The sequence below is a fragment of the Ambystoma mexicanum genome, chromosome 4q (genome assembly GCF_040938575.1).
Source record: "Ambystoma mexicanum isolate Mex_15411 chromosome 4q, UKY_AmexF1_1, whole genome shotgun sequence".
Classification (NCBI taxonomy): domain Eukaryota; kingdom Metazoa; phylum Chordata; class Amphibia; order Caudata; family Ambystomatidae; genus Ambystoma; species Ambystoma mexicanum.
This window is the reverse complement of record NC_090928.1, coordinates 219,876,223-219,898,216: the sequence shown is the minus strand read 5'-3', so window position 1 is coordinate 219,898,216 and position 21,994 is coordinate 219,876,223.

Genomic DNA, 21,994 nt, shown 5'->3' with positions numbered 1-21,994 from the left:
TCGTCTCCGGCGAAGGTTTGAACCGTGTTGCAACCGCAATGCTGTTTGCATTTTTTTTAATGAAGATCACCAGGCACAGAAATTGAGTTCGTGTTTGATGGGAGATCGCGTTGACTCTCTTTGAAATTCGGTGAACTTGCTCCAATTATTTTTTTGAAATAGGGTTGAAATAGGTTTGTTTTGAAAAATGTGTGCACATATTTTGCCAGGCTAGAGAAATGTTTTATTTAAGATACCTGAAGTTTTTTGAAAACTCACGCGTGTGGTTAAGATTTGTTTGTTGAGAGAAAACCCACAGGGTTAGAAAATGAGATAATGAGTCCGTACCTTAGTGGACTGAGAGCAATATGGGAGAGACTGAGAACTATGCTAGACAACTGGGAAGTGGTCCCAGTCCCAGAATCAGAGCACCAGTCAGTGCAAAAGAGTGGGGAGATATCGGTGACGCAGGAAAAGAAGTTACCTAGGGTAGACTCAGTTGTGATAGATACCATGTCGCAAGAATGTTCCAATGACAGCTCAATGGTTCCAGATATTGCCTTGCCAGGGCAACAGACATTTTCTGTAGGGTTTGCATGTACACCAGAAATATGCCCTATGTCACAGCTAGTACCCATTACTGATAAATGCCACTTGCTGACATCCAATTGTGGAGAGAACCTATTGGGAGTGAATGTGTTGAGAGAATTGTACACAGTGATTCAGTGCAGTACTGATGGTGTATACTTGACAGTATCCTCGCAGAGAAATGCTTCAACACAGCATTTAGCATTGCGTTCTGATTTGGTGGAGAAAGGGGTAATTGAGACAAAATATGACAGCAAATGTTATAGCACAATTTTGCCAATTTATAGAAAGGGATACAATGTTTTGCCTTACCCTTTTGCAATTTACGTAGAGGACAAATTGACCATGATTTCTGCTCAAGGAGCATACTTTTCTGTTATTGATGCATTGACCTTTGCTAGACTGCCACGAGGATAAACTGACAGTGCAAGCATTTACAGTAGAGTGCTTAGAGTACAGGTTGATAGATTAGAGTTGCCACAATATTGCACATAGTTGCTAGTTGCAGCAGACTGTTGTGTAGTATGCCAGAAGTCCACTATTAGTTTACTGAAGGATCTTGCAGATGCAGGACAGAAAGTTTCTTTGAATGAGTACCAGTCTTGTCAACCTGAGGACGCCTACGTAGGCTACCTCTTGTTGAAGGAGGATATGAGAATGGCTACAGAGATTGCTCCAGAGAGAATACACATTGCATCAGCATTGCCATGGGATGCTTATTGTCAGAAAGAGGATGCTTTTGTCACACTGAAAACAGCCTTGTGTTGTGCTGCAATCTTGGAGATTTTGAATTATGTGAAAATATTTGTTGTGTTTGTATATGTGAAAGGTGGATGTCCATGGGGATATTTAGTTGATGTTTTAGTTTCAGAAACAACATGTCACATCGCAGGAATTATGACACACCTTTGTCACTTCCTGAACTAGTACACATTGAATTGGAATGGCCAGACACTGAGTTCCTAGCATTGCTGTCTCTGCTAGAACTAGAACAGGTTTCACCTTGTATGACTTGTGAAGGAAAGTGTTTATGCAATGCAGTATAGTGAGAAATGAATAACTTTGCCTTGTTTGAAAACAACTTACTGATATGTGCTATCCCTGATACTGCACTTTTTCTTGATTTCTTGAGATACATCTGATCTGGGGAAGACTGATCCAGAATGATCCGGACTGGCCTACTGATACTGACTGGCCTGACAACCGAACATCCGTGCCAAGGGATGTTGTCGAGTACAGCTGTTCTGTGGAGTGTCGTTGAGGCCTCAGAGTCCGAACATGATAACTGCTTTGCTTTGAGAAGTATACAGAAGAAGCTGGCTTGATCCCAGGCCGACAGAGATTTGCCTATCCCTGCAAATTGAGATGTTTTTCCCTGCTGTGTTTCGGAAATGGGAAATTTGATCACAAGTCCGTTATGCAAGCTGTTCGCATAGACAGCAAGAGAAAAATGTAATTACGTTTGCCTTTGCCCTAAACTGGGAAAGGAGGGCGCAGGGGATGGAGAATACGTACCAAATACGTACCCAGTGTTTTCATTGAGAGAAGAGAAATATTGACCCTTGTTTTGAGCAACATGAGGGTCTGTTGAGATCTGTATTTTCTGGATTGTTCAGAGATCACTCTGTGCGAGAGTGCCACGATAAATCTGTACAGAGAAGATAGGGAGAGACCTAGTGGAGTGAGGGAGAGCCAGGAAAGTGCTGCAGCAATGGGAATTGTGCGGCGCCCACATGAAACCAATGATTTGTTTTCTCCATTTCGCCAAAAGACGCTTGCTTGAATGCAGAGAGAGGCAGTGAACAGATGATTTGAATCCCATGAACTTACTTGTAGAGCCCATGTCAGTGAGGCTTCCTAATTGACACTGAAACTATGCCCATGCCTATGCCCATGTTTAGATTGCGTAGATGTGAGGATGTGCACAGTTTTGCCACAGAAATGATCAGGTCCATGAGAGACCATTGGTCAGCTAGAGACATATGTTATACTGCTGTGACTGTGGAAAATAGTACTAAGGACTGTCTCTTGTGTACTAGAGACTGCACACCATCTCAGAAATCTGTTGCCCATGTCCATATCACATGCTACACCTGCTATGCTATGCTATGTTTTCTTTTTGAGTAGACACGCTTGATTAAAGACACACATGCTTGATAGTTTGCATTATGAGCACCAGGATAACGGATATATAACCTGCTTTGGTCATGACTTGCTATGCATCATTTAGAGCAATGTTTTCAGGTTAATAAAATAACTGCACCACGTTTTCTCACCATTGCAGTACTTGCAGTCATCAATTTAGGATGCTGCTTCTGTATAGAATGCTTCACAGCGTATTTAGTATACATGCTATGTATCATGGTAAATTGCCAAAGGTTTATGTTTTGTCTCAGCAAGACACTACTAATAGAGTGTCACTATGCTTTTTCAATGGTATTACTATCCCAGTATCACTATTGCAATGCCTTAGTATGCCTTAGTATCAAGCTACACTACTTGCTTCTTTTATATCCATGTTTTGACTGACACCTGTCATGTTACTTGTGTGATGTCATTGCCTGATGTCCACACACCTGTCTAGTATTGCTATCCTAGAATGGATTAGAGAACGTTTAAAAGGGCCATTTGTTACTCTTCATTTTTCTATGATAAGTTAGAGTGGGCTAATCCATTCATCCATTTGGTATGAGCTATGTTTAGCATTATAGTTTGTTTTGAACTCTCATAGATCGACATTTGCTGAGAGCCATGTAGAAATATATATTTAGCTTGTTATTTTGTAAAGCGCACATTGTAGTGTTTCAAAGCGCTATTGTGGGTTTTCTCCATCATGAATCTGGCCTTTTCTGAGCGCGGAAGGGACATTTTTCACAGCAGCCAGTGGAAGAGAGGTTTTCATAACAATCTGTCTCTTGGCAGACTGTCAGCTATTCTGGAGCAGAGATACAGCCTTGGCTGGCTGGCTGTAGAGAAAGAGATAGCATGAGACTGTCTTGTGCAAAGAGAGAGAAAGAATGTTACGCTATATGCTTTGCTCTTCTTAGAATAGAATATAGAGGAACATCTCATCGTGAACTAGCGCACGGCTATGTTGAAATGATGTATGCAAGCATGTAGCCATAGAATGCTGGTTGCCGTAGAATGCTTTCTACGCATGCAATTGTAAAATGCGTCATCACTACGAAGCTATTCTGTATAACAGTAGATTGCTGTTCTGTTCAGGGAAACAGTCTCACAGCTAGAGAGCTGGGGTGCTGGGATGCTGGGAGGGTTGGGTTTGCAAAAATACTCATCGCTAGAGGGTGCTGATTGTTAGTGATTAGTGACTATTGCCATCTGTGTGATGTCACAAAAACTGAGTCCATCCCAAAAACCTACGGGACGTCCTCATTTGTCAGTTCAGGCTAACTACATATAAAAAAACAACACATAAGTACATTTATTTGCTCCCCATATCAGGTGGCTCTGCCTGAGACTACCCCTAAATGTTACAAACTACACTGTTGCAGGGTGGCAGGAAGACCATTGGTCCATGCAACATTTCATACCACTCCACAAATGGAGCTGCTGGATTGGCTAGAGTGGGTCCTCCCAGGCCTGGGACCCTGTCTGGTCACAGAGCTGAGTGTACTTTTTTAAGGTAATGGGAAAGAACATAGAGGGATGTGTGTTCCATAGTGTTACCACTGTCTTATCACCTAAGCCTGAGAGAGTGCCGGCAGGTTGCTGTTTTGTTGGGAAACACTTGTATCATTCCTCCATGTCTCGCTGGGAAGAACTTCTTTTCCCACCATGAGTAAATGAGCATTGTCCTGTTCTGCTGGGTTATGTGTGAGAGGACTTCAAAACGAAGCTCTTCTGTCTGCGATTATGAGGATTTTATTCTGAATTTTTGCAGGTGGCTTGCTGCCTTGGGAACCAGGAATTTTCCACCCGCCTATATCCTTGGCTGTAAACACCAGCTATGTGTCTTGTGCTGCACGGATAATGTCTCCCCTTCCATGTATCTTAGGTCTGTCTTTCCAACCTGATTAATTTCAGTCACCCTATAGGTTCCCTTTGTGTTTTCATGGTTTCTTATGTTTCAAGAAATCATATGCAAGCTTGGTCCATGTATATTCTCCATTTTGTGGTGTCGCTTTGGCAAAAGAAAGGAGAGGTTCTTAGCATTGTGTAGATTTATCCGTCCTCTACCTACAGGAGTTATAAGCATATTTTTCATGTCTACAAGCAATAACCTAGTGTATGTTTGTGTAGCTTCATGAATGGATACTTTTTTGATTCATGGCTAATGCGGCTATGTCATGATGTCCCTAATGATGTCATTGATACCTGGTCCATTGATGAGACCTCTGTCTCCTTGAACCCATCAACTGGATATGGTTTAAATAGCTGTCTGAGAGAATATCTCTTCTCATATCTGTGATACATTGGTGCAGTTGGTGACTAGCCAAACAGCGAGTTATACCTTACATTATTCATTCTGTGATTTGAAAGTCGCATAGGGCTTTTACTCACAAGGAATTTATCTCTTAAAGTGCCCACTCAGGGGTTGTGGCCCTGCTTCCATACAGTAGTATAGGGAAACTATTTCATCTTTGTTTTTTTCTTCATTTTATTTTATCTGCAAAATTCAACAAGGTACCACCTTCCATAACCTAAGCTAACACCTAGAAACAGGGATAAATATCTTCATCCGTAAAAACTAAGCTACCAACTAAAAACAGGGATACTTCATCTGTAACGTAAGCCAATGCCTGGAACCAGGATACTTTCTTCATCCGTAACATAAGCTAACACCTGGAAACGGGGATATTTTCTTCATCCGTAACCTCAGCTAACGCCGGGAAACATTGATACTTTCATAAATAACATAAATGACAAATCAAAATACAACAATTCCCTCCCACCTCTATTTGCCAGATTTCTGGACTCATACTTACACTCTCTGGATCCGCCGAAGCCCTCGGACCCCGTCACTTGCACAATCTGCCACTACCCCTTCTATTCTGCTGGGAGCCCCATGAGGAGTAGGCACCCGTCTCAATTGTTCACTCATGATTAACAATCCGGTCTTCGTGGGTCGCGACGCATACCTTCCGACTTACAGCGGGAAAATACATTATATCGCCGGTGGTCTTGGCAGACCATACTCTGCTACCACTTGAAATGGAGGGTTGGGGAAAGCCCCCAATATCACTGCAAGAGGTCTGGTTCAGGGGGAAATTCCCACGCCCAAGAAACTGAAAAGTCAAAGAAATTGATAAAACCACTGTTTATTAAGAGATCTCATAAACAGAGACAGACATGGACATCACAGGATTTACAATGCTCTTTCAACTGGTTACAGGATTGTCATCATGGTTTAACAGGTTGTGATGTCAGAAGTGACTTGTTATTCTACAAAAACATAAGGCAGGCTGGGGTTGGTTAGTTAGTGGGGCAAACTACATATGATTCATGGAATTTTTTGCATGTAAAATTGGGATTTGTGTGCCATTCTGCCCGCAACTCCCAGTTTGACAAATGGAGATTTGCAGGCAGAATGGCACACAAATCCCTGTTTCATACGCAAATAATTCCATGAATCAGGGCCATAGTATCTATATGAGGTCAGTGTTGTGATTGGTTAAACTTTATCTGGTGGATCCACCTGCGACCACCTCCTAAATGCTGCAAGTAAGGCATGTCAGGTTAGTGCAGCATTATTGGTTGGTGTAACAAAGTGTGAATTGGCGCAGGAGGTGAATAGGGATTGGTTAGTGAGGGTCTTCTCAGCCCTGGCACCTTGGATGGTTACCAGCACATGAGCAACAATTCAAGGTGATGACTACAGCCCAAAAGGAGCTGTCTGTACATATAAGGTTACCATCTCTGATCCTCTAGGCCTTGAGTTTAGTACATTTAGCTTTCATCCTCGTTTAATTTTGTATCTGTCCTAAGCTGGATGAGAACGAAGGTCTCTGTCTGGCTTGAATGAATAGGCCTTGTCCTTCAGTCTCAGATCACGTGTGTAGAGACCACTGTCTTGATTTTCCTGCTCAACATTTATGAGGATTTTTAGCATTTTTACCTGCAGGTGACTAATCTAACAAGACTGTTTCCAAACTCTGCCTTTGTTTGTATCCTTGAGTGCCAATGTGAAGCTCTCCCTCCCGTGATGGCCTTGGCTGAAAAATGTGCACTGGCGGCACGAACTGTCTGGTCTGCGCTTTCTTGTTAAATCAGCGCATCAGGCCTCCCCCTGCGTTCTTGAACCTTCTAAGTGTTTTCCATTCACTTCAACGTGGCTGCATCTTCCATTTTGATTTTTATGGTTACTTACGTTAACTGCGCTCAGCATCAAGCAAGCTTCATGCCTTATTTTCGTGCGTCTTGCATTTTTGCAAAGAAAAAGAGTATATGTCATCTAGCTCGGTGAGTCAAAAGCATGTTCTTTGTGTTTAAGAGTGATCTAACCTAAGTGTCTGCGTAGCTTCGTGCAGGGATGCATTTGTGCTTCATGTCTAATGCATCCATGTCTCGGTCTTGGTTGTGATGTCATCAGCTCGCTGCACAGTCAGTCAGTCTACTTCCTCTATCGTCTGCAAGTTTATCTCCTCTACAATGTCATCAGGATACAGTCTAAATGGTTTTCTGAGTGAATAGCGTTTCTCACAGCTGCGGTATGGTGGCGATGGGGAGGAGGGAGCCAGGAACGATATAATCTTTAGTTTCTGTAATGTTGAGATGAGGGAGGGACCGGAGCAACGAGGGCCAGATTCATCGGTCCCTCTTTAACCCGATGGTCTCACGATAAGTCCTACCTCAGGTTGGTCGCTGTCAAAAGGGTGCTGGGTTCTCTGGGGCTCTCACCGGGACGGGGTTGGATTAAGGTAAATTGCCTTCATGTCTTAAAGAACGGGGGTGACTCAGTGGAATTTCCACACACCCGTAATAAAACGTGCTGCAGCATGGTGAACTGCTTTTAGGGAAGCCAAGTGTGGCTAGAAGGTCCTTCAGGATGGCATTTCCCTAATACATGTGCAAGTCCACAAGCACCTGCACTACAGACTGGAAGTCCTGCAGAGGGATGAAGGGTTTGATTTTGGAAAGGGTGGATATTTGGAGCCAAGCAATTTGGGCCTTCTTGGCTCTGTGTTTCTGGGAGGACAAGCTGTTGTCAATGGTGAAGCCCAAGGATTTAACTGAATCTGAAAACTGCGGATGAAATCCTTCTAGGCTTATATAGTTGAGCCATTGTTGGACAAGTTGTTGTTTAGCAAGGGGACTGAAGAGGATTAATTCAGTCTTGGATGGTTTAAGTTTGAGGTAGGCAGTCGACATCCAGGACTGGATGATGGCTTGGTAATTGCAGAGATGACTGCTGTTCTGTGGGCTTTTTACTCTCATGTACATCTGAGTATCGTCTGCGTAGCAGTGGATGGCTATATCGGGATCTTTGAGAAGTGTGAGGAGAGGTTCCATGTAAAGGTTAAAAGGGATTGGTGAGAGGATGGTGCCTAAGAATCATTTAGATCACAACCTGTTCATTTAGATGAGCTGATGTCTGCCAGAGAGGTAGGAAGTAACCCAATTCAGGACAGTACGAGAGAATACCATTTTGTCAGCAAAGAGGGAGAGGAGGATGTGATGGTCGACAATGTCGAGTGTAGCCAAAAGTTCAATGAGGACGAGCAAACATGAGTCCCCCTAATCCATGAGAGGGAGGGCATTATTTACCACCAGTTTGGAAGCGCTCTTGATGCTACACTTGAGATGGACCCCGGACTGATAGTCATTTAGAAGGTGTAGTTGTTCAATTCTGGTGAGTAGTTGTGAATCGACTACTTTTTCCAAGATTTTGCCAATAAATGGGAAATTCGTAATAGGTCGGTAGTTGGCCAGGTATTCTGGGTCTAGGGTAATACCTTTCAAAAGAGGTCATATGGGACCAGTCTTGGTGGTATCCAGGAATGATCTTTCTATGAGGAAGGCGTTAAGGATGCTGAGGAGAGTGCTGGGCCATCAGTTGTTTAATGATGGAGGTATGATGTTTGGATGATATCGCCAGAGTAGGAAGTAGGTTTGAGGGAGGATGTTGCACAATGTTTCCTTATGTCAATTATCACTAGGTTCCATAAGTACCCGATATATAGAGGCTCTAAAAAAAGGCCATAACCTGTTCTTTATGTTTTTGAAAACATCACGTAATTTTAGTCTCTACATACGCCACTGCCCTGGACACTTCCATGAACGATGGCCACATATGCCTCCTCCACAATCCCTTAACCGTTCATACTAACCTCTTCCCACTTTCATATCTCCCTTCCCCACTTGCACATTCCCCACCCACACTTGTTTTTACCCCTCCCACACAACCCATGGTTAATTAGTTACAGAAGGGTAATGCATGTGTGCAGTAATGAGTGGGAGTAGCAATGAGGAACAGTGCATGCAGGGTGTAGCTAAAATGCTTAACACGTTTGCCTTACATCTTCAGTACAATTAATCAACTTCATTAGTTCATGCCTGGTGATTTGCAGCCATTTGGCAGTGGCTTTAGCCTGTACATCAATATGATTGATGCAAAGAAGATTTGAGCATTTTTGAACAAACTTAATTCTCCCAGAAATTCCTTAAATTAATTAATATCCTAAATAAGCTGCTGACCTAACGTGGTGACGAGTCAGGAAGGTATCCTTTGGCATAGGGTGATGGTGAAGCTGGTTTAAGTTGACGCCAGGTATAACAAGAACTGTGGTGTGCAAGGTTACTAGGGAACAAAGGCCTCTCCAATCGGGAGGTGGGCTGACATAGGTGAGACCACCACATACCCAATAGATGTCCATTAGGGTTGTTGCTCCCCCTTGTAATTCATGTATCTCCAACTCATTATCACAATTCAGGTTAGTCCCTACAGGCACATTTCGTTCTCCCCTGAAACACAAAGAAAATAGTGATCATTGTATTATTTTGGTGGAGGTTGGTCTTTCCCCAAACCATGTGAGCCTATTAACTTATTCTTCCCAGGTTGGTACACACTGGGCTCTGGTGTTATTAATATATATCAGCTAGGTTGGTTCTTATCATTCCTGCCGTGCACACAAGCCTGCTGGACGGGGTCCAGTCCTCATTAAAATATACACAAGTGTTGACATATAATAAAGATCTGAGGCCACATATCAGTAATTTAATTCCCAGTGTCATTTCTACACATAATGTATGGTACCGTTGAAAGGTAATAGCCATTATTTCTGACCCTGTTTTTCCAATACTCTGTAATGTTTCCTAGTTTTTGCAGCTGTTCTATTTTGTCTTCTAAATTATGAATGACCAGTACAGTTTCAGAAAATTCTTTGTCTAAAACTGATGTTTAATCTAACTGTCCCTATTTTAGTAATTCCCATTTTCTGTATTTTTCCCTTAACCTGACATAAAGCCAAGTGAAGCAAAAACATGAGTGTCCCAGGATCTATTTCCTTGATGGTGTGTAGCTGAGGTTCAACTGTTGCCTGCAGTGTGAGGGAGCAAACAAAACAAGATTTGTTGGTATTCTGTCTTCCAATCATCTGCATGTTCCTATACCATAAATTATCTTCAATATGCAAATGTGAATCCTCAGATCTATTCATGATTAAATGAGGATCTTAAATAATACAGCTAAATCTAGTGACTAAAGAATCCTTAACAATAGCAGCCTCCATGTTGTATTCTGCTTCTCCATGATTAATAATAGGCTGCTGCATATCACATCCAGAAGCATTACATTCGTAAAATGCAAAACAGGCAATGTCCAAAAAAGAACCAAAAGAAAGGAAGAGAAATAAAGCCCAAAAACAGAAGTACTGATTGTAAAAAGAAGAATTTTAGTCACTATAGGACCAGTTGGGCGCTATCCCCGGCTGTAATACCGCCGACTGTAATAGCCTTAGCACCCACCGGTCTGGCGGTATTACCACCGGATCACGGGTTTGGTGTTAACGGTAAATCCCTATTCCCCATTGGGTCCATTGGATCCAATGGGGCATTTTCAGCACTAATACTGCGGGCTAATACCGCCGGAAACAGGGCGCTAAATGGTATTTTCACCCCAAGAAAAAAGCTGGAGTTAAAACAGCCCATTTAGCGCCCAACTCGTGATAGGGCCAGCCCTTAAATGCAGCGGTAATACCGTTACCACCGCATTTAAGGGCTACAGCCCAACTCATGATGAGGCCCTATGTGTCTTCTTGCACACCACCTTCTCCCCCTTTCCTCCTCTTCTGATGGAGGGGGGAAGGGCTGTGTCTTTTCTGAGATCCGTCAAATGGAACCATGGCTTTTTATTCTTCAATTTCACTGTGGTCGGAGTGGCAAATGTCACTTTGAATGGTCCTTCAAATGTGGGGTCTTTACACTTGCAAACAAAATTTTGTGTGTTCACCTTTGTCTCCTGGTTGCAGTTGGAGTGTGTCTGGTTGTATATAACTCTCCTTCATGGATGCAAAAACCTGTTTAGAAATTAATCTGACAGCTTTTGTTAGTTCCCTAAGATAGCCCTGAAATTCCCCTCCCAATGCTTGTGCAGCAATATGTGTATTTGAGTGCCTACGTGGGTGTCATGACCCGGCAAAATTGCCCCTTCTGGACCTCATGGTCATTGTCACGAAGGGCTTGTACTCCTTGTTCCTCCCAACATGGCCGTACCAAGCTCCTTGCTACGCACTAGCTTTCACGTCGTGGCACGTACTATAAATTGGTCACGCCCCTGCGGGTCCGCGCGTCTCAACGCTATCTACGGTAGTGACCCGACGTGTGTTTACTTTCTACATTGGTTTCCTTTGATCCTCTTACTTCCTTCCTTGCCTTTTATCCTGTTCCTGGATTTCCCCCCCTACTTACTCGTTCATCGCTATCCTGGATACCCTGGAACCACGAACTTCCCGGAACTCTGAACGCGTCCTGCAACCTGACGAGGCTTGGGCGAGCCTATTCAAGACCCGAACCATCCACAGGAAGAGTCCTGCGGCCGAACAAGGGAGATTCCGATCACAGGTGAGACGGGGAGATTTACGACAGTTTGAGACGCCAAACAATCAATACGGATTCTACCATGGAGAATGCTATTCAGAACCTGATGCGCGGAATGCAAGAACTTTCCACACAGATGCAGAATTTAAAAGCCGAGAATGTGGCGCTAAGGCAGCTTGTCTTGTCACGTGACTCCGTGAACAAGGACAACGTATTATTGGGAGGAGTGGTTGATAAATATGACGGTTCAACAAAGACCTTACGTGGATTCCTGGATTCTTGTTTGGTACATTTTACCTTCAAGCCCTACTATTTCTCAACTCCTAGGGCTAAGGTGGGCTTCATAATATCGCATCTTTCCGGTAATGCCCTTACATGGGCCACTCCTTTACTCAATTCAGGGGATGCTCTCCTGGATGATTATGAAGGGTTCATCGCGGAACTCAAGACCATGTTCGAACGACCAGAGCTGGTCCACGGTGCTCAAGAGAAGTTACTTGACTTCCAACAAGGATCCCAAGACATGTTGACCTATGTTACCAGATTCAAACAGCTAGCCAAAGAGGCAGACTGGCCCCTGGAAGCCAGTTTTACCTTGTTTCGCAGAGGTCTAAATGAAGAGATCAAGGACGAGTTAGCCAGGGTGGCACATCCTAATTCATTCCAGGCCCTCCTGGACTTGTCTATGCAAATAGACTTCAGAATCCAAGAAAGAAAGGCCGAAAAGAAAAAGAATAAAGTCTCAATTCAAAGAAACTCCCCAGAGAATACTACAAGGACAGAATCTGCCAAGAATCCGAGCACTGATTCTGAACCCATGCAACTTGGAGCCTTTCGTGGACCAATTTCCCCGCAGGAAAGGTTAAGAAGGATACACACAGGCTTGTGCATGTATTGTGCCTCAGATAAACATCTAGTTAAAGAGTGTCCTCTGGCTCCTCCCTGACGCTCGGGAAACGCCAGCTCCCGATCCTAAATGGAGCAAGGTTTCGGGAGAGCGATGTTTGCTCCACCTCAATTCCATCCTTGAACTCTCCTGGACAAAACAAATTGGTGATATTACAGGCCTTTTTATCGCCATCCAAGGACAAGGTCTACCCCATACTGGCCTTGGTGGATTGCGGAGCAATGGGAGTCTTCATTGATCAAGATTGGGTCAGAAGTCATAACATTCCATATGAAGCAAGAGGTTTTTCACAGCCAGTGGAAGCAATTGACGGAAGACCTCTTTCCTCAGGACCCATAAGTCTGCAAACAAGGGAGATCCATCTTTCCATAAATCATCATCAAGAAAGAATTGTGTTTGACATTATAAAATCAGCCCATTACCCCTTGGCTCTGGGCATGCCCTGGTTACAAAGGCACAATCCATATATTAACTGGACGGCCGGATCCTTATTCCTGGGCTCGGAGTTCTGTATGAACCATTGTTTAAACCTGGATACCTCAGTCACAGCTCCTATAAATCTACCAGGGTGTCCAGAGACACCACTCATGGTTTCCAATATTGTACAAGTTCCAGAGATCTATCAAGGGTATGCTGATGTATTCTCTACTGCCATTGTTCAAGCCTTACCTCCACATAGACCCGAAGACTGTGCCATAGATACTGAACCCTCAGCAGTGATTCCCTTTGGCAGGATGTTTATCCTTTCAGAACCCGAAAAGAGAGCCCTCGGGGAATACCTAGACACTAAACTTGAGAACGGCACCATAAGACCTTCAAAATCACCAGCTGGTGCTTCATTGTTCTTCGTTCCAAAAAAGGATACCAAAGAGCTTAGACCTTGCCTGGACTATCGGGGCCTAAATCAATACACCCTGAAAGACAGATACCCACTACCCCTGATCTCGGATATCCTTGAAGCTGTGAGAGGTGCAGTGATATTCACGAAACTGGATCTCCGAGGTGCTTACCATTTGATCCGTATCCGGGAAGGAGACGAATGGAAAACAGCCTTTAGAACACCCTTTGGTCACTTTGAATACCTAGTCATGCCCTTTGGTCTGACTAATGCTCCCGCAGTCTTCCAGCGTTTTATTGATAGTGTGTTCTCTGACATGTTATTTCTCAATGTTATCGTCTACTTGGATGACATATTGATCTTCTCCAAGGACTCCTTGAAACATGAAGAACATGTAAAAGCAGTACTTCAACGTCTCTGTGAAAATCAACTCTTAGCCAAACCAGAAAAATGTTTGTTTCATGTTACATCAGTTCACTATCTGGGATTTGTCCTTAGTTCAGAAGGAATTAGTATGGACCCTTCAAAGGTGAAGGCCATACTGGCTTGGCCCGCCCCAACATCTGTTAAGCAAATACAATCCTTCCTGGGGCTTGCCAACCTCTACCGGAAATTCTTTCCCACCTTTCCCGAGATTGTTCAACCCATTGTTAATCTCCTGAAGAAAGACGTTCCATTTAACTGGTCTATACCACAAGACAAGGCATTCCAACGCTTGAAAGAAGAATTCACTCAGGCCCCCATTCTGGCCCAACCTGACATAAATCGTCCTTTTCTAGTGGAAACTGATGCCTCCAATTACGCCATAAGAGCAGTTTTAAAACAAGAATCCGATGATAAGTTGGAACATCCCATTGCTTATCTCTCACGGACCCTGACCACCAGCGAGACTCACTACTCAGTTCTGGAGAAGGAGTTATTGGCTATTCGTCATGCCTTCACTGAATGGAGACATCTACTTCTGGGTGTTAATATCCAGTTCAAGTCCGTACTGATCATGGAAATCTTCAGGTCCTACAATCCATGGAGTGCAGGAACAGTACACAACCTCGATGGGCCTACTTCTTTGCTCAGTATCAATTTCAAATTTGACATGTTCCTGGATCGCAAAACTTGATTGCTGATGCCCTTTCTCGGCGTCCCGACTACGTTCCCTTGGAGGATAAGATCTATCCTAAAATGTTTCCTCCCACAATCTTTGTAGCTCAAGCGATCAATCTCCTGGAAGAAATCAGAGTACATACTCAATTATCTGAACTCTGGAAGGACATATCGAAAAAAAATCCCTGGCGTCTAACAATCAAGGAAGGATATTTATTCAAGAACAATTCAGTGGTCATTCCGACAAAAGAACTTCAACAGAAAGTAATGAATCTATGCCATGATACTCTTCACTCCGGCCATCGAGGAGTAACCAACACCTTCCGTCTTATACAAAGACAGTTCTGGTGGCCAGGGATGAAGTCCAGTGTAGTTCAATACATCAAGACCTGTGCTATTTGTAGTCAGAACAAATACGATAATCAGAGGCCGGCGGGTCTGCTTCCACAACCTACGTTGCCAACCAGACCCTGGGAAGTTATTGCCACCGACTTCATTGTTGAATTACCACCTTCCCGAGGATATACAACCATCATGGTAACCATTGACTTGTTCACTCATCTAGCTCATTTTACACCATTGTATAAACTACCATCTTCCTCAGAACTTGCTGGAATTTTCCTGGAACATATTTTTCGTCTTCATGGCCTTCCTTCCAAGATTATTTCGGATCGGGGACCTCAGTATATTTCACAATTCTGGAAACATCTCTGTCGTGTTCTAGGAATCCAACGTGCCCTTTCTTCAGGCTATCATCCACAAACCAATGGGGCAACGGAACGAGTAAATCAAACCCTGGAACAATATCTTCGTTGTTTTGCCACCAAGGTTCAAGACGATTGGTCTCTCCTTATACCTTTAGCCGAATTCTCCTACAATAACTCAGATCATTCAGCTCTCAAGATCAGCCCTTCTATTGCAGTCAAGGTTATCACCCGTCTGTTTTACCATCAGTTCTTCCAGAATCTACTCCGGTACCTACCCTTGACTCTTGGATTCAGACGCTGATCGACTTACAAAGAGAGGCCAAGGATCAGTTAGAACAGGCCCAGACTCGAACCAAAAGATATGCGGACTCTAAGAGAAGACCATCACCTTCCTATTCAGTTGGCGATCAAGTCTGGCTAGCCTCAAAACTGTTACCTCGATATCTACGACCAAACAAATTAGCTCCTCGCTATTATGGTCCATTTTCTATAAAGGAGATCAGCAATCCTGTCTCCTTCCGACTTAAGCTCCTGGATTCCTGGAAGAAGATACATCCAGTCTTCCATACTTCCCTGTTGAAACCCTACGTTAGTTCTACTCGAAACCCCTTCAAACCCACACCTGTTGTTGTGGACGACCAGTTGGAATATGAGGTGTCCAGGATATGTGATTCCAGGTATAGGAGGGGTCGACTACAATATCTGGTCGAGTGGAAAGGCTACCCCCCTAGCGAGAGAACATGGGAACCAGTTTCTAATTTAAAGACCCCTCGTTTGCTCAGAAGATTCCATCTTATTCACCTAGGCAAGCCTGTAGGAACCAGTCTTTGGAGGGGGCATGCTGTCATGACCCGGCGAAATTGCCCCTTCTGGACCTCATGGTCATTGTCACAAAGGGCTTGTACTCCTTGTTCCTCCCAACATGGCCGTACCAAGCTCCGTGCTACGCACTAGCTTTCAGGTCATGGCACGTACTATAAATTGGTCACGCCCCTGCGGGTCCGCGCGTCTGAACGCTATCTTCGGTAGTGACCCGACGTGTGTTTACTTTCTACAATGGTTTCCTTTGATCTTCTTACTTCGTTCCTTGCCTTTTATCCTGTTCCTGGATTTCCCCCCCTACTTACTCGTTCATCGCTATCCTGGATACCCTGGAACCACGAACTTCCCGGAACTCTGAACGCATCCTGCAACCTGACGAGGCTCGGGCGAGCCTATTCAAGACCCGAACCATCCAGAGGAAGAGTCCTGCGGCCAAACAAGGGAGATCCCGATCACAGGTGAGACGGGGGGAGATTTACGACAGTGGGAGTGAGGTGGGTATGCTCATAGATCTACCAGTAACAATTTCATGAGGTGTTAAATGATGATCTCAGCCTGGTCTATTTCTAACAATGAGAACAACGCTAAAGGCAAACAATAAAGCCACTATTTCCCCATTGTAGAAGACAGTTTAGAAATAGATTTTTCAGCAAGTCATTCATTTATTCAACATCCTCATTAGCCTGAGGGTGATAAACACTGGAGAGTGTATGAGTAAAACCAAACTTTTGACATACAGTTTGAAAAATAGTACTAACAAAATGTGTGTCTGTCTGAGCATCTGGGTGGACACATTGCCCTGCTCCAATCCATCTTGAAAAGGGCCACACAACAACAATGATGTATCTAAAATGTTGGCATCTATCATTTCAATGACGTCAAAAAGTAAGTGCAAAAAAAGGTCCTGTAGGTTTTAGGATGGTTGTCTGGATTGTTTTTCAAAGTAGGAGCAGTAGAATGCTGCTGGCAAACAACACATTGGTGTAGGTACATTGAACCCATCTTGGAAACGTTGAGGATAAACCAATAATTTGGTAATTCACAAATGAGAAATTGTTTAGGGGCATGTGTTGGCATATTTAGTTGATTTAGTGCTATATGAAGCAATGCTTGAGGGACAACTACTTCCCCTGCTGTTCTGTGTTGCCATATTAAGGTATTGGTATTGAGGTCCAATATGCAACCCCTCGCTTCCCAAAGCTCTTTTTCTGTGTTGAGGGCATCATGTTGTAAATCCAAAAGGTGTATACGTGCAAGTAGAGGATAGGGCATGTCTATTGGAATGTCAAGAACTGGGGAATGTACAAACATACTGGGCCTCATTACAACTCAGGCGGTAAGGGGTTTACGGCGCCGTAAACAGCGCCGACCCTTACCGCCTGAGTACGAGGTCCCTTAGCGCCATGGCGGATTTAACACCTGCTTTTAGCAGGTGTTAAAATCCATGGCGCTAAGGGACCATGGAGTTAATTACGCCACCGTAATTTACGGTGGCGTAATTAACGCCTTCCCCACTCCCATTATGCCCTATGGGGCAAAAATGGGAATGGGGAAGGGTAAATGGGGATTGGGGACTTACCGCCCCGCCAAGGTCGGAATGGGGCGGTAAGTCCGCCAACCACCATGGCGTAAACGTAGTTTACGCCATGGTGGTAAAGTCACGGCCCAGGCGGTAACTTACCGCCTGGGTCGTAATGAGGCCCACTGTCTGTAACTTGTTCCTGTCTGGCTGCATCTTTGGCTGCCCAGTCAGCGAACTCATTACCAATGGAAATAATGTCCTCTTTGTTAGTATGCGTGGTACATTTGACAATGGCGGCAAAGGCCGGAATTTTGAAATCCTGGAGCCGGCGCTTTAGTAGGGCTGCATGCATGGTAGGTTAACCAGCAATCCTTTTATAACCCCTTCTTTCCAATCGGTGCGCTCCAGGGAAAACAGTGGTAGTAACATATGCAGAATCAGAATAGATTCCAACAGTCCGGAGCAGGATTCAAGAGCGGCAATAAACACAATGAGTTCAGCAGCCTGTGCTGAATAATAGGAAGGAAGTGAAAGTTGTTGAACAATTGCTAGGGTCTCCTCATGTAACTCGACAACTGCTGCCCTAGTGTGTCCAGTCCCAGTGCCCTGGTCTATTGGGGAAGACCCATTAACAAACAAAACCTCGGCTTCGGGCAGGGGATCTTCAAAGACAGTAACATCATTAATAGGTACTTCTTCATAAGTGGTACAATTATGCACTTGCTCCCTCGACTGTACTGGGCTAGCTAGCAACAAGGCTGGGTTTACAGTGTGACATTGTACAATTTGAATATAAGGGGTAGACAACATAAGCTCATATCCTGAGGCTCACTAGGTAGTAAGAGTAGATTTAGATTTTTCCAAAATTGCAAAAACAGTATGTTCCACATAAAATGTCAATGGGTATCCCATAACAATGTTAACTGATTTTTGGACTGCAAATGAGGCGGTGGTCAGATCCTGTTCAAAATGAAATAATGCCTACATTACCTGGTCCTGAATACCACTGTAATATGCCAGGGGCTTGTGACCTAAAGTGATCTTTTGGGTGCAGTCCACAGTCATCAATTGGCTGTCTAAATATGAGAACAAAAATAGCATCTTGGTATAATCAGGGGTCCCTAAAGTTGGAAAACAAGGGGGGTTCTGGGAGTCCCTCTACCAGCATGAACACAGCCCATTGACCTGTTCTTGGCTGGATTGTCCCTGGGAGAGACTCTACCAAGTCTTTAGCTCACTGTGCCTTTCACAGAGGAGAAATTTCCCTGAACATCAGTCTTTGTCCTGCCGAGGTGCAGTCTAGCACCGAAATGCTAGGCAATTCTCCCCTGAACAAGAGTACCAGCATCAACCCCAGACACGTGTTTCACCTAGTCGGGCCTCATCAGTGAGGTGGAGCTGTGCCTCTCTCAGAACGGTGAGCAAGGGATCCATGTCTGGATTCCCCTGGTAACTTAGGTTGAGACCCAAAGTTACTTAATATGCAAAACAAGGGGGGTTCTGGGAGTCCCTCTACCAGAACGAACACAGCCCATTGACCTGTTCTTGGGTGGATGGCCCCTGGTAGAGACTCTACCAAGTCTTTAGCTCAATATCCCTTTCCCTTTCACAGAGGAGAAATGTCCCCGCACATCACTCTTTGTCCTGAAACACATGTATGGGGTTGCTGTTGGTACTCTTGTTCAGAAGGGAATTGCCATAGCATTTCGGTGCTGGACAGCCCATGTGGGCGGGACAAAGACTGATATGCAAATGGATATTTCCCATCTGTGAAAGGTACAGTGATCTAAAGTGTAGTTGCATTAGTTTGTCTTTTTGTGGAAGGGGGTTATTCAGAACAGCCGTAAGGCGTTCACTTTTTTACCTCCTTCCTTCCTTGGAAATGATGTATCCTAGGTATGTAACCTCCGGTTGGCAGTATTGCAATGTTGCCCTGTCCACCTTATATGATTTGTATGCCAGTAATGACAATCTAGTTATAGAATCCTGCTGGCATTGTTCAAGCATAACGCTACAGATTAACAAATTGTCTACATATTGAAACAGGGTACTTGCCAGATCAATGTTTCCTACCTTTATCTGTACAATCCTATTAAACACGCTTGGAGACTCGCAGTACCCCTGGGGCATTCGAGTGTCACAGTACTGGGTCCTGTTTTATGTAAAGGCAAAGAGATATTCGCAAATTGGGTGTAAGGGAATACTAAATAAAGCATTTTTTAGGTCTATGGTGGTGAACCAAACTGCTTCTGGTGGAATGTTATACAAAATGGTAGCTGGATAAGGGACCACTGGGCATTCTGCCTGCCTGTACAAAAGCATTACTAGAGTAGCTCCCTTTGCTCTTTTAATGGGAAAAATTGGCATGTTACATAGAGAGCTTAGTTTATATATTACTCCCTGCCTTTCCAGGACCTGTATACTAGGCCATATAGCTTCCTCTGCCTCCTTTGACATGAGGTACTGCTTTACCCCGGGTAGGATAACTACAGATTTCAGTTGAATATGCACTGTGCCAAAACTGGTAAAAAGTCCCACCTTATTTGGATCAGCAGTCCAAAGTTGAGAGGGCACCTGGTCTAATAGATCATCGGTTAGTTTGCTACTACCTTGGGAGACCACGATGAGAGGGGATCTGCCTTGATTGCACCTCTGCCAGAATCATAATATTCACTTCAAACACCAAGTCTGTCTCTTGACCCTCATCTTGAAAGACAAGCTCATCAGTGAGGTTTTTCAACCAAGTTTTAGATTACATACTAAGAACGGCCACCGACTCGGTGCCTTGTTCGTCAGATCCCATCATGGACACCCTTTTGTCTGTCACTCTAATCCCTTGTAGCTGTAACATGATTGTTTCCTGCTTATCTCACTCTCTTGGTAGAACTGGACAAAAAGGTATTTCAACTGGGTTCTTCTGTATTTCTTCTTGAAGTGGTATTTCTGGTAGTAAGGTGTGTATCCCTACTTGCACAAATAAGCCCTTCTTCGGTACATGAAATGGTGAAATTCAATTTAGCCATCAAATCCCTTCCCGATAAATTGACTGTGGATTAGGGCATTTAGGGTAAAGGCACTTTAATAGTGGTGGTGCCTAGGGTAATGTCCGTAGGTTTGGTAGAGGGAATCTGCTGTACTTCCCCATAAATCTCTTAGGTGCCCATGACCCGATGCACCAATGGGAATTGGTCCTCTTTAATACGTGATCAAGTAGCCGATGTATCTATCAAAAAAAGAGAAGGGCTGATCATTTATTGTCACCTCAACTTCTGATTCCCTTTCCAGGTTGGTGGTGACTGACAAAACGGGACACACAAAGGTTTCCTGTGGGCTGTCCTATGCCTGGTGTCCACTGTTTCGCTGGAACTCTATTTGGCATGGGCTGGATGAGTGGGGAACATTGTGTGTTGTAAAGGGATTACCTCACCTTATCATTACCCCTAAGGGGCTGCTGACTTGCATCACTCCTACCCCCAGACCTGCTCCCTGAGGCTGATGTGGATTTTGAGGGCCTTAGCCCATATTGCTATTTGGCGGCATCATAACTGGTGATAGAAAAGATGTGTTAGTCCCTGATTGTGAGTTTAGACTGCTGAGGCATTCTTGGGCAAAATGACCTAGTATTTCACAAAACCAACAATCTTTATTCTGTCTGTTTCCTGTAAATTGGCATCTGCCGCAGCCATCCCTTGCTCCTCCCATGTTTGGAACTCCCCGTCCTCATCCATAGGGCAGTCCATCATATTGGGTTGTAAAAAGGTTAGTGCGGCAACCTGACACCGGAGAAATCGCGGGCGTTGTCAGAGCCACATTAGTAAGGATGGCCCATTCCATGCTTACTTTGCCTAGTTTCTTCTGAAGCAGTTTAGCCTGAGCTCTTTGGGTCTGCTATGAGCGCTCCTTTTCTCTAGCCTGTCTCCTTTTGCAGAATTGCACTCTGTGCACCTGCATCTCTGCTCGGGGCTTAGGTTCCATCTCCACTACTTTGTCCAGGTCCATCTGTACCTCCTGGGGTAGCCCTTTTTAACTACACAATGAAATAAAACTGGGCTACCCGCTGTTTCCTGCCATCCTTTACCCACTTCCTTCATCCATTGCTCTGGCATTTCGCCTTGTGAATTCTGCTGGTGTATCATTAGACTTCATTGTGTTGGATATTAATGTCCCTATATATATATTGTCAGGAAAGGCCTGACACAATGCTTCCCAAAATACAGTTCTATATTAGTTAAAAGAAGATCCGTCAAATCTATCATCCATTAGGGTGACAAGAGGCTACCCTGTGTTGGCCCATAGAGCATTAACCTGTTCACCAATTAGTAAGGCCAGTAAACTCTTGACATCCACTACTGCTAATCTAGTGCTAATCTAGTGCCAGCTGCTTGCTTCTCAAATTGGTATATCCATTTACCAGCCACTTCTATTAATGAGGGTAATTGTCTCTTTAAGTTCTCTTTATCCATGTGTGGCCATGGGATGTACTTAGTTTGCGCCTGGGATGTGTGAATTAAGGGCATTTGTATTGTCTTCATAGC